This window comes from Numida meleagris, chromosome 3 (assembly GCF_002078875.1).
Source record: "Numida meleagris isolate 19003 breed g44 Domestic line chromosome 3, NumMel1.0, whole genome shotgun sequence".
Taxonomy (NCBI): Eukaryota; Metazoa; Chordata; class Aves; order Galliformes; family Numididae; genus Numida; species Numida meleagris.
The window spans coordinates 79,622,191-79,633,813 of record NC_034411.1 but is presented as its reverse complement, the minus strand read 5'-3'; the positions used below and the strand labels follow the sequence as shown (position 1 = coordinate 79,633,813).

General features: G+C 42.5%; 1 long non-coding RNA gene across 1 annotated transcript; it reads left to right on the top strand.

The window, feature by feature from the left end:
* Positions 1-739, top strand: LOC110396203. Its single transcript, XR_002436836.1, has 2 exons — positions 1-73; positions 220-739. It is a non-coding gene; the product is annotated as an uncharacterized LOC110396203 (long non-coding RNA).

Genomic DNA, 11,623 nt, shown 5'->3' with positions numbered 1-11,623 from the left:
CTCCTCCTCCTCCTCCTCCTCCTCCTCCTCCTGCTGCTGCTGCCCGCGGGCTACCCGCGAGGCCTTGGGGCGCGTAAGTGACGCGGCGCTGCGGTTCCTTGTGCTGCTTTTAGGACAAAAAAAAAAGAAAAAGAAAAAAAAAGAAAAATTGAGCTTTTTTTTTTTTTTCCTTTTTTTTTTTTTTTCTGTTTCTTAATCGTTGCTCTCCTCACACAAAAGCGCCGCCAGAGCGATCGCGGCTCCTTTATTCGCCGCTCGGCCGCGGACGCGCCGTGAGCTAACTGCCGGCCGTGCGGGGCCGCTGCGGGCACGCGTGGGCCAAACTGGAGCAAAAGCGGCGCAAATAAAGCAAGGCCTGCCGGCGGTTACCTTCTATTTAAAAAGAGTAAATAAATAAAAAACGACGAAGATAATAATCCCTGCCCGGTAAGTAAGGGTGCAGCGGAGCGCAGCCATCCGCGGCGGTGGTTTCGCGGCGTGCCGGGGCCGAGCCGCGGCCCTGCCTGCCTCTGCGCGCGGGGCTGCCCGCCCGGCCCGCCCTGACGCGGGGCGCAGCCCCAGGTGGGCTCTGCTCGCTGGATCCGTCGCTCCCCGCGTTTCGTGCGTCTCAAAATGTCCGTGCCTCCCCTTGTGTAACAATCCCCGCTCCTGTGTTTGGGCTCCGTTTTAAATAAACGCTTCGGCTCCATCGAAATGGCAATGAGATCATCCAGCATCTAATAAAGGCTGACAAAATAAAGCGACTCGGGTCCTTCTTAGCGCTGTAAAACATGTGTGGTAACGTCTGTCGGAGGTGGCTCTCACAACAAAGGGCTGCGCGAATGCTGTGATTAACATTTTAATTTCCCCTGATGTTTACATATAGGAAAGCACACTTATATATGGCATCAACCTACACAGCAAGGAAGAGCGAATTTGTAACAGTTAAAGAGTCTGAAAGCAGGCGAAAACCGCCGTGGGTATATTGAGCTTCCCTGTTCTCCGGCGACTCGTAACTTTCCCCGATGCACTTCAAAATACGGCCACGGAATCAAAATGTTTTGATGCTAAAATAAAGGTTTTGTCTTTTATTTAAGGTTTTAGAGCGCCTCCCAAAATGGAATCCCGGTGCCTGACTCAGGCCCGACCACAGCGGCACTACAAACAGCGCTTAATGAGAGCTCTCACAAACACACATCCTGCTTCTTACTGATGAGATCCGATTTTTCCCTTGTTTATTTGTGGCTTAACATGAAGCCCCGCTGGCCGCGGGAGAAGGTGCGGGGCTGCTGCTGTTTGGTGAGACATGCTCAAGCCAGTTGTAAGAATTCCAGCAGCAGCAATAAATATTCCATTATTTTTTTGGAGATTAATGGGATTTTTATTTTTATTTTTTTGCCTGTTGCAGTTCAGCGGAGGATGTTTTTGTTATATGGAGAAAAATACCCCCAGCTCTGACTTTTTATGATCTCGAGTGCTGTGCTTTCAAATAATTCCCCTTCTTTCATGTGATCTTGTCACCTTGCGTTATCCTTAAGTACAAATGCATCATTGCTGTTTTATCAGTGAGATTTAATGTTTTTTTATGAGATGTTTTCACTCTGGAAAATCTGTATTTAAGAACAACAAAAAAAAAGGAATTATTTCCCTTCTTTGAGTATAATAATTGTCAGAGTTAAAAAAAAGAATCTCAGATTATTTTAATCTGGTAATTTGCTTGTTTTAACATCTGATAGCACTGTGTGTTCTTTTTGCAGATATTAAGTGTCTTAGCACATTTTGTGACTTTCAAATGTGAATACTCGTATACGTTCACTGAAATAATTTTGTAAAAAGAAAAATCACCAGATTTTGCCGTTCATAAAGCTGAGACATAAAACGGAGTCCATTATGAACTGCTCCAAAGATTTTTACATTCCTCCTACTTGCTGCCTTGGCCTGATTTTTATTTTTTTATTTTTTAATTTTTACTCTCATTGTTTTCCCCTTCTTCAAAAAGTGTATCTATGCAAGTACAGATATGTTAGAGCGAATGTCCTCGAATTACTGTTTGCTTTTGGGAAATAAGAACGTAGTATCTTTGATTTCTTCTTGATTTTTGGTGTGGGGTTTTTTGATTGGGTTTTTGTTTGTTTGTTTGTTATTGTTTTTAATTCGTTTTCTTTCCCCATGTTACTTTGTTGGTGTAGTTTAATAATGCTGTAACCAGAAAGTGCGCTGCTCGCTGGCTGCAGCTCTCGATATGAAAGGCTTTCTGTTTCTTGTGAAATCTGGGCTTTTCTTTATAGACAAAGGGAAGTATTTATGGTTTGTAAATTGCCAAGCCGGACAATGTAGCTAAATATTTGAAGCACAATATTGGGGGCTGGGGGGTTGAGAACAACGTAAAGCATTAACTGAGCTTTCTTGGCTGATTTGTTTTGTTCCATTTTCCCCCTCCTCCCCTCCAGTGGGAATGATCACCAGTTGCTCATCTTTTTTGTGAGTGTTGGTTCTTACTCCTGAAGCCAACCATTAATTTTCAAGGGTGAGAAGAGAGGGATGTTACTATGGAGCCAGCCAACTTTGTTTGTTTTGTTGTTATCGTATATATTCTCTATCTGCAGAAAGAACCGACTGTGCCAAAATACAATACTACTGCGAGTAAATGCCTCCTGCACTTCTAAATAATAACCTACAATTTAACAAAATAGCTTCACATCAAAATGGTATTAAATACTCACTTGTTTATGTCTCGTGCCTGCAATGCATCCTTTCTGCACGCTGCACTGCTGACCCAGCTGAGCCTGCCACTGGAGAGCTCCTTACGGGTGATGTAGCTGCTGTGACCTGCCCGCACCAGGCACCAAGCACTGAGCCGTGTGCTTCAATCTTGCACCTTTCTTTCCATTTTTCAGGGCACCCCTTGGCACGGAATGTAGATGTCTTCCCACTCGGCCCAAAATAAGCCACTTCTCCTTTTGTTTTCTTCTCATGATGGTGGAAAGGAGGGTAGGATTAGAAATCCATACTATCCAAAGTACCATCCACACGGGCAAATTAACATTTTACAAAAGCACGCAGATCAATTCACCTCTAGTATGTTTCTAAGTATTCTTCTCTTCTACAGGCAGAAGAGCTAAAGCCAAGTCGCTTACAAAAACGTCACTGTGGTTTTTTTACGTGACATTTTTGCGTAAAAAATAAACAGTAAATTATAAATTGTACCATCGAGCTTCTGAAGTTAGATCTATCTGCTATTCGTACTTTGAGTAGTAAATGAGTCTGAAATTCATCCTGGGCAGTTTGTTGTTACCCAAATACACGTAAATTGCACCAACTGTGACATTGTTTCAGTTTCACTATTAAATCTCTGAATGGATACAAAAAAAAGTCCCTTATGCAGAGAAACTAAGAATTACACCTATGCAATTCCTACTGAATAAACAACTTCTACTAGTTTAAGGGTTTTTTTTTTTCCTTTTTTTAAAAGTCATTTAGTTTGTGCCCCCATATTTGTAAAAGATTTTGATTAAAGTTACTGAATCAGTTTGACAGTACAATTTCCTATGCTGAATACATTCCCGAACTATCCAAACAATTAAAAGAAAAAGACTGAACTGCTGTACTACCGTTGGCCCTTGGGCTGCTGTTTGCAGAGAATTTGGGATCTTTGCCATGTTTGGTTTCATGTCCATTTGACATCTTGAAAGTCTTCTCAGAATTTTAAGGATTATGGTTTGTTTTTTTTTAAGTGAGACTTCCAAAAAACAAATACACGGGGTGTATTTTAGAGGAGAGCTACTAAAAAATGAATCGAGGAGGAGGAGAAATGTGTGTTTACACTGTTGCATTCTATATTGGCAGTTATTTTCTTAGGTCACTCCTAGAAAACTTCCAAAACCAATTGCAGTTCCTGTACTTTCTAGTAAGGTCCTCTGGTCTGCCAGGGCAGCTTTTGTTGAGCAGAAGAATTCAGGTGTATCCATAATTTGTGTCACCAGTTTCACATTAGAGTTTTAGATTTCAGAGGAATTGCATCACATCTGTCTTTTTTCTTGTTTATGCTGACAAATTATAAAGAGTGTTAAGACGCATTTTAATAGTTTCTCTTTCTCCAGATGAAAATCCAGATTCCCGTTTAACCAAGTTTCAGGGCCGCTCCCGTTAGGGGACTGGGTTTGATTTTTTCAGTGGCAACGGCAGCCCATTACAAGTGCCACTTTTTAAAGGATGGCTGAGGGGTCATCTGCCTGCATCTTCAGAAGGGGGCTGGTATCAGCAGCTGAGGTATAGCCGTGGGACTCCCCCAAAGTCAATGCAGTGGACTGTTACAGATTTACATCAATGTAATAACTTGAGAGACTCTGTCGTGCTGTTATCTGAGATACAGCCCGATACACTTGTAATTACAGGAAAGGCTGAAGGAAAAATATTTCAGTGTTTGCAGATATGCACTGTGCAGTTTAGACAAAACCAGCGGAGGCCGTGAGAAACATCAGAGATCTGCCCAGAGAACGGTGGAAGATCAACGTTGGTAAATTTTGCAATGTTACATTTAAAATGATCTGTCAGAAGAAGTGAGTCAGTTACGCTCCTTATGGGCTCCCAAGCCAAGCTAGATTTGATATCTGGTCGTAAATCTTTTAAAAAGACCACTCTATTATGTACTCACCACTGAGAATATGGGATTTTTTTTTTCCTAGAACTCCAACATGAAACTGATGGTACACCTTATGTTGGAATTCTGTGTTGACTCTTTTGCCTTATCCCCATAGAATCGGAGTTCAGAGATATATGAGGAAAACAGTTAGAATCAAGAAAAAGTATTCTGGGAAATAGCATTAAGTACTGAGGAAATAGAATAAAATATGTGAAGGAGGTGAGATCAGCATGGCATGCCAAATACCTGTGTCAAAGACAAAGCAGGGTCTTCTGTAAAATCTAGAACATAGTTCAAGAACTGAAACAGCCAAATAATTTCAAATAAGAAGTGCTGCTTTGTCCCCATCTCAAAACGTAGCCATCTTGTCTTTACTTTTGCCTCAGAATCACCAGCGTAGAAATTTTAGCAGCCTGAAGAGCTGACGCTTAGAGGTAAGAACACCCCCATGATAGCAGAATGCACAAGGAAGGGTCATCAGTCTGATCCACCACAGCATCACTGCGTTGCTGGTGCTGAGGCGATGCTTCATTTCTCCCAAGTCTTTCCTTCAAATGTGGTTTGATCTCATTTAGAGCTGTGACGTGTTTTTATTTCTGTGTTGTAGAAAGATCTGCTTTCCCCAAAATAACAGTGATGGAATGTGAGGAGCACCAATATTTGCACTTACTTAGAGTGTAAGATTTCCATGCTGTTAGCATCGGTTTGGTTGGCTGTGCCAACTTGGCGTAGCGTGTGTGATCTGTCAGTCATCCACGAAGCACACATCGCTGAGGTCCTGATCCCCACTTACTGCTACATTTTTTGAGAAAATACTGGGCCATGGATCCACATTTCTTAGTATGTTTTTCTCTTCCGTGTTCATGTGGGGAAGAATTTGAACTGAACTGGTATTTCCCATTTACCCAAGTGGGTAAAAACCACAGAGCTGCTGTGTGGGGGCCGGGCCACCATTTTGGTGGGGCTTGCATGGTAAGTGAGCTCTGGAAATGTTTCTTGCATGGGGTTTGCAAGCGAGACAAGCAGATCTGTGGCTCCCAAGTCAGAATGGACAGCTTTGGAGACCTGAGAATCCTTTTAGGCATCTTTTAGTTGGAAAATTAAGTATCTGCATTTTGAATGGGAGGATCTACAAGTGATGGTATAGTCTCTGCTATATGCATTCTCACCCTGCTTGGGGTCAGTGTCCCACAGGCAGGTGCTCTTGAAGCGGGCCCTGCAGCTTGTGCACGCTGCTGCTTTTTGCACGTGTGCAGTTTATTAAAGCTCAGGCTTCTGGGATCAAATAAAAAAGGAATTGAACTTGATCTTTCAGCATCAAGTTTCACTACTCCTAATTGCCTCTCAGCAGGCCCTTGTAAGAAAAGCACTGAATAACACTAAAACTCAATCAACTAATGTAAAGAAACGAGATGTTTTACGATGACTAGACTGAGCACTTAAAGAAATGTACAGGTATTTCTTTTTAACATGGTTCTAATTCCGGAGTTCATTATTCCGGCCATGATAGAAATGCATCTATTTAGTCTATGTATTGCGTTTTTGTGTATGTGTTTGAAAGTGTCTTCAGAGACAAATGAGCATGTGGGATTCATTGAGCGTTCTGCGTAAATACAAATGGTGTTTGATTCACCTTGTTAAATAACTCGAATACCACGCTGGCATGGCAGCATTTGAGGGGTTGGGATTCTCCAAAATCCTCACCCAGAATTACTGGGTTTTTTGCTGTTTGCATGCCAGGAGGGTTTGGTCTGACAGAACAGCTGGGTCATGCTTTAAGCCTTATCTGTAAGACATTTATTAGAAATGAAAGCCGAGGCTTACACAGTTTATTTTCTTCTAGATAAAAAACATCAAATTCCCGCAAGCTGAGAAATAAAAATAGAAAACACAAATTCTCCTATGTAATCTAACACAATTCATACAAGCCAGGGGAGTGGAGAAGAACAAGGTGCGCTGTTCTGCTGAGCTGCAGGAGGAATTGCTCACAAGGAATTGAGGTGACACTGCACATAGCACACTGACTATCAAAGAAAGGATCACTTGGATCCTGTTTATCAAAATTGCATCAGAACTTAATATTAATGTCTCAGATTAAAGCTTAAATTTCAGCCTGCAGGTCAGTTTCAGATAATTCTGGAAAATTTGGTTTGTACAAGCAGAAGAGTTGCCTCACAAACTACCAAAAATGCTTCCCAGAGTGCTGGCGGCCTCCGAGCTTTGGGTTCACTGTATTTATGAGATGAACATAGAACAAAGATGGTCAGAAAGTGGTGGGCGAACCAGCGGTCAGGGGTGGAACACCAGTGCTATAGCAAACTCCAGAGTCAGCGTAAAGCTATTGAAAAACTGGAAAAAATAAGATTAAAAAAATTGGACATTCCTTTGGCATGCCGGAAGCAAGTTGTGCCAGCCCTTTTTCCTTCAGGTAAATGCCTGAGTCAAGAAAGAATTGGTTTATCCCAAAGCTCAGAGTCAGAAACTTCACAGAGGCTTTGACTCGTTGTTTCTGGTTGCTGAAGGTTAAGCGCCGCAGCCAGGTCTTAAGGCCCAACATTTTTGTTCCCTCAGACTGCAGGCAACTTTCCAACAAATGTGAGCAACACAGGCAGCTGAGTCCAGTTGCACACACCTGAGTTCTGCTGCTGTTTAAGTTATTACTTAAAACTGATTTTCAAAGTAGCACATGTTCTTCAAAGAAAAAACAACACACACAAAAAAACCAAAGAACAATACAAGAACAAAAAAATCCCCAACCAAATCAGTAAGAGGTATTCCTGTATGTGGTCTCACTTAAAATAAACAATCAAAAAAACCCACAACACAATTATTAAATTCTCATAACATAGCAGTGCCTCAGCTCTCTTTACCTCCGGTGAAGTTCTCAAGTAGTAAAGGAAAAAAAATCCATATTAGCGGTCTTAAATCCTGTTTCATTCTTTGGGTCTTTAAACCAAATAATTTACACTCAAGTAAAACGAGAAAAACCTCCAGCGGAAATGGCTGTACTGACTCCTGGCCCGCCGCTCTCCCGGGGTTTTAACAGCCCGAGTACAGCCCTGAGGCAGGCTGCTGGGCTGCTGGGGCGGGCTGCTGGGTGCTCCCAGCCCACAGCTCCACTGGCAGCCCCGCAGCCAGCAGCAGCCCCGTGTTTTTCCTCCCCCTGCAGGAGAGCCCTTCAGGGGCTGCCGAGTGCCTCCAGCAGCACGGGGCTCTGCAGGAGGGCAGGGCACGGCATACTCACAGACAGTAGCTGCACGGATACCAGCATCAGGTAAGCAGTACTTGCTGCTATATCCCTCTGTTTTGAATTTTATCAGTGCTAGTAAGCCGAACTGCACTGGTACTCACACTCTGGGGCTGACTGCCACACTCCGGCCACGCTCATATTGTTAAACCCGTGACAGCACAGATGCAGCTGTCCTGCTTTGGTGGTTATAGCTTGGGCTGAGCTGAGCCCTGAGCCACGGCAGGGATGCCTGCGGAGGAGCTGGGCGCAAGCACTACGCTTGAGCCCATGTGGCGAGCAGCTGGGCAGGAGGGTCCCACCCTGGCACCGTTAACTTGCTAGCTCAGTGACGCTGCAACAAACTGAAAGCCAAAGACTGCCACTGCGATTCACTTTTAAAAATCAAAATTGGATTGTAGTGAGATACGTGTGTAAAATATGGAACACGTCCAGCACCAATGTCCTTTGTTCAAAGTTCTAGAGGCCGAGTTAAATCCCAGCAAGTCTGTAACAAAACTCCAACGTATCTCAGTGTAGTTCACACAGTGTACAAAATAGCTGAGTATTCTGTCCAGTAAATTATGACAAAAGTGTAAAATGCTTGTTATTAAGTTTGTGGTCTTACTTTCCTTTGACTTAGTAAAGATACCCATCATTATGCATACCATGTGATATGGTAACATACGTAGCATATGATATACATCAAAACATTGCTATATCACTTGGCACAGATTTGTAAATACTGGCAAGAATTTGGGGTGCAGGGATCCTGAACTTGTGGCATAATGAGTAGAGAGCCTGGCATCACCTGCATTTTCCTGCTTCTGGTCGATAGAAGTCCCGTGAAAGCCCTGGGTACAGGGCAACTGAGGTTTAAGCAACTGATCATAAAAGCTTCTCAGGACTACAATAAAGATCGTTGAAGGAAGAACTGATGTGGAAAACGGAAACTTGAAAAATAGAAAGCATATGGCTGCTGAAAAGTTGAAAGAAAACAATGTAACATTAGATGGAGGTAAACATAAATTAAGCCAATAGGGAGATTCATAGCAGGTCTCAAACTTCTGCAGTGTTCCAAACTGCTGACTACTTGCAGTCAGAAGCAGTGAACAGCTGGCTGCAGTCATCTGCAATGAATCCGTGTAAGTGCTTGAGGCACGATGCAAAGGAGAGCTGCGGGGATCAAACACATCGTCAGACCTCACCAGGAGCAGGAAGGCTCAGGCATGAAGAGCCCTGACAAGAATTCTTATGTGGGATTTGGACTCGGAGCTTCTTGTTACCTGGTGAAACTGGGCCTCAGGAGCAAGCAAAAATCCAGGCAGTTTTGAGAGAAGTGGTAGGTATCAGAGCCCTTCGTTCACAGCCCAACAATGACAGGGTATCAAACTGCTAACCACAGAGATGCGCTGTTGTAAGGAGGTGTACGATACCAAGTGCATGCTTGTCTTGTTGCTCCATGAAATCAAGGAGACAGCCCGCATCTTCTGTGTTTGCTGATACAAAGCAAGGCTACTGGTATTAGTGATAAACTGAATCGGCCATTGTCTTTTCTAAGAAATTGGTTTTTCTAAGAATGTGGCATTCAGTACTGCATGCTGCTTTCTGCATACTACTTCATGTGTTTCAGGCCTAAGGACCAACAGCACTGCCCCATCAAAAGGTAAATCAGGTTATAGAGGACTCCCTGTCATCAGATGGGGAGCATCATCGTTGCTTTCACCTAACATCTTTTTGAAATGCTGGATGTTTTACCTTCATCTGCAACCTTCTATTTCACCCCCAAAGCTGATACCTATTGCCACCCGTCCTTAAAGCAGCCTTCTTGGCATCTTGATGCCAGACAGACCCTTTATCCTACGTGACCACCTTCATGCCAAAAAAAGTCAATGAGATTTTATCTTCTATCCTTTTTCCATATAAGCTGAAGTGTTGAGGATACAGACTTCCATTCACGTCATGGAGGATTCTCTCCTCCTGATTTTAGGAGTCTTTCACTGTGACCTGTCACCATGAATGCTGTGCTTGGCTCAAGGCCCACACGCTGGCAGCTACAACTAACAAAGGCAAATCACGTCCCTGTACAGGGAGTTTCTAATGAGAATAACGAGGTCCTAGAATAGTGTTCCAAATAGAGCCTATGGGGAAAAAAAAAAAACCCTAAACATTTAACAACCGAATGTGATACATTTAAAAGACTCTATAATATGATATGGAAGTCTTTAATAGCAGGTTCCAGACTCAGTGTCAGAGTCTCCTGATAGGTTAAACTTCCACATACCCTATTCCCCATGCTGGCAAAGCTTCCTGAAAGACTGCAAAGGCTCGTCAACCAGTAGTTATCCTACAAGTGGAAATTTGGCACTGATGCCCAAGTGATGCTTAATTACAAAAATACACGTAGCAGCCCAGAGGGAACCAAAAAGTATGCTCAATAACTGTATCATTGATTCAAGACCAGAGAAGGTGGGAAAGGTGTAGTGATACTCAGGGCTCGCTTACACATGCAGATAATTTTGTGATGTTTTCTTGTTTCACCTGTTCATAGAAAGAGTGGTTTCTCTTGTGTTGCATGAGATCTCTTCCTCCACCCTTACACACCCAGATGACAGCCTAATAGATGTCTCTGAAGTAACTGTAAATAATGTCGAGAAGTTCTCTAGACCCATTGCTTCTGTCTTCTTGTTGGTTAATACAGGTGCAATTGACATGTTTACATCTGTTTATTAATCTCTAGTGGCTACGAATCCCTTCATCTTCCTGTAAGAGCTCAAGTCTTCTTCCACCTTCTTCCATTACAGAAAATTATCAGAAATGAGGTGGGGCTTGGTTTAAGACATTAGATCATTACAAAATTTTATTCTGATGCCTCTACAAAAAGCTGTCCTAGAAGAATGGCCCTCCAGCTGTCCTAAGTAAGGCAAAAGTTCTTCTTCTAAAACCTTTATTCATGAGGAACCACAGCAGCATTTATGTTGACTTTGGAAATGGACGGAAGACTTGGATAAAGACACTACATCCACACTGTCTCGTCACTTTATCGCTTCACATTAAATTGTTCATTATTAGAGTAAGACTCATGCCAAGCAGCTTAGTACCTGAAATCTTCCAAAACAAATTCATTTTTATAGGCCTCCAGTCTAAAATTTGTTTCTGAATGAGAGTCAAAACAGTGATTAAACAATTCCTACAAGTTAAATCACCACACAAACTCAGTGGTAAAATGAAGCACAGCGGGCCCATGCATTCAATTTCTTGTTCAAGCAGGAATTTAAACTACTAGCTTTGTCCTCATCTTAGCAGATAGTAAACTACTCTTTTCAATCCACATTTGGGGTGGGGGAGAGAATAATCAGAATCAATGGACAAATTTGCAGAGCAGCATTAGTTAAGTCACTGTGCACCAGAACTATCTCAGATGTTACAAGAAAATGCTGTTTTGCTACCCTAGTCAAACACTTGACAGTCCCTGCTTCTTATGTGTGAACTACTTTGTTGCTAATACTATGGTTCATCACAAATAGAGTAACATATGAAAACATATGAATTATTTCTCATCTTGTCCATTTTCTTTAGGAAAGGCATTAATGATTTCATTTTCTTATAAATCCAGAATTGGACCTCACAGAAGGCAGTCTGTGGGTCATAATCCACAAACCAACAGCTTTACAGTAAGTTCACAGTTTGTAAATAAGGCATGAAGTCAGTTTATTGCATTCTAATGCTGCTCCTTACCATTATGTTTGCAGTAGTTTAACCAGTGGTAAAAGTAT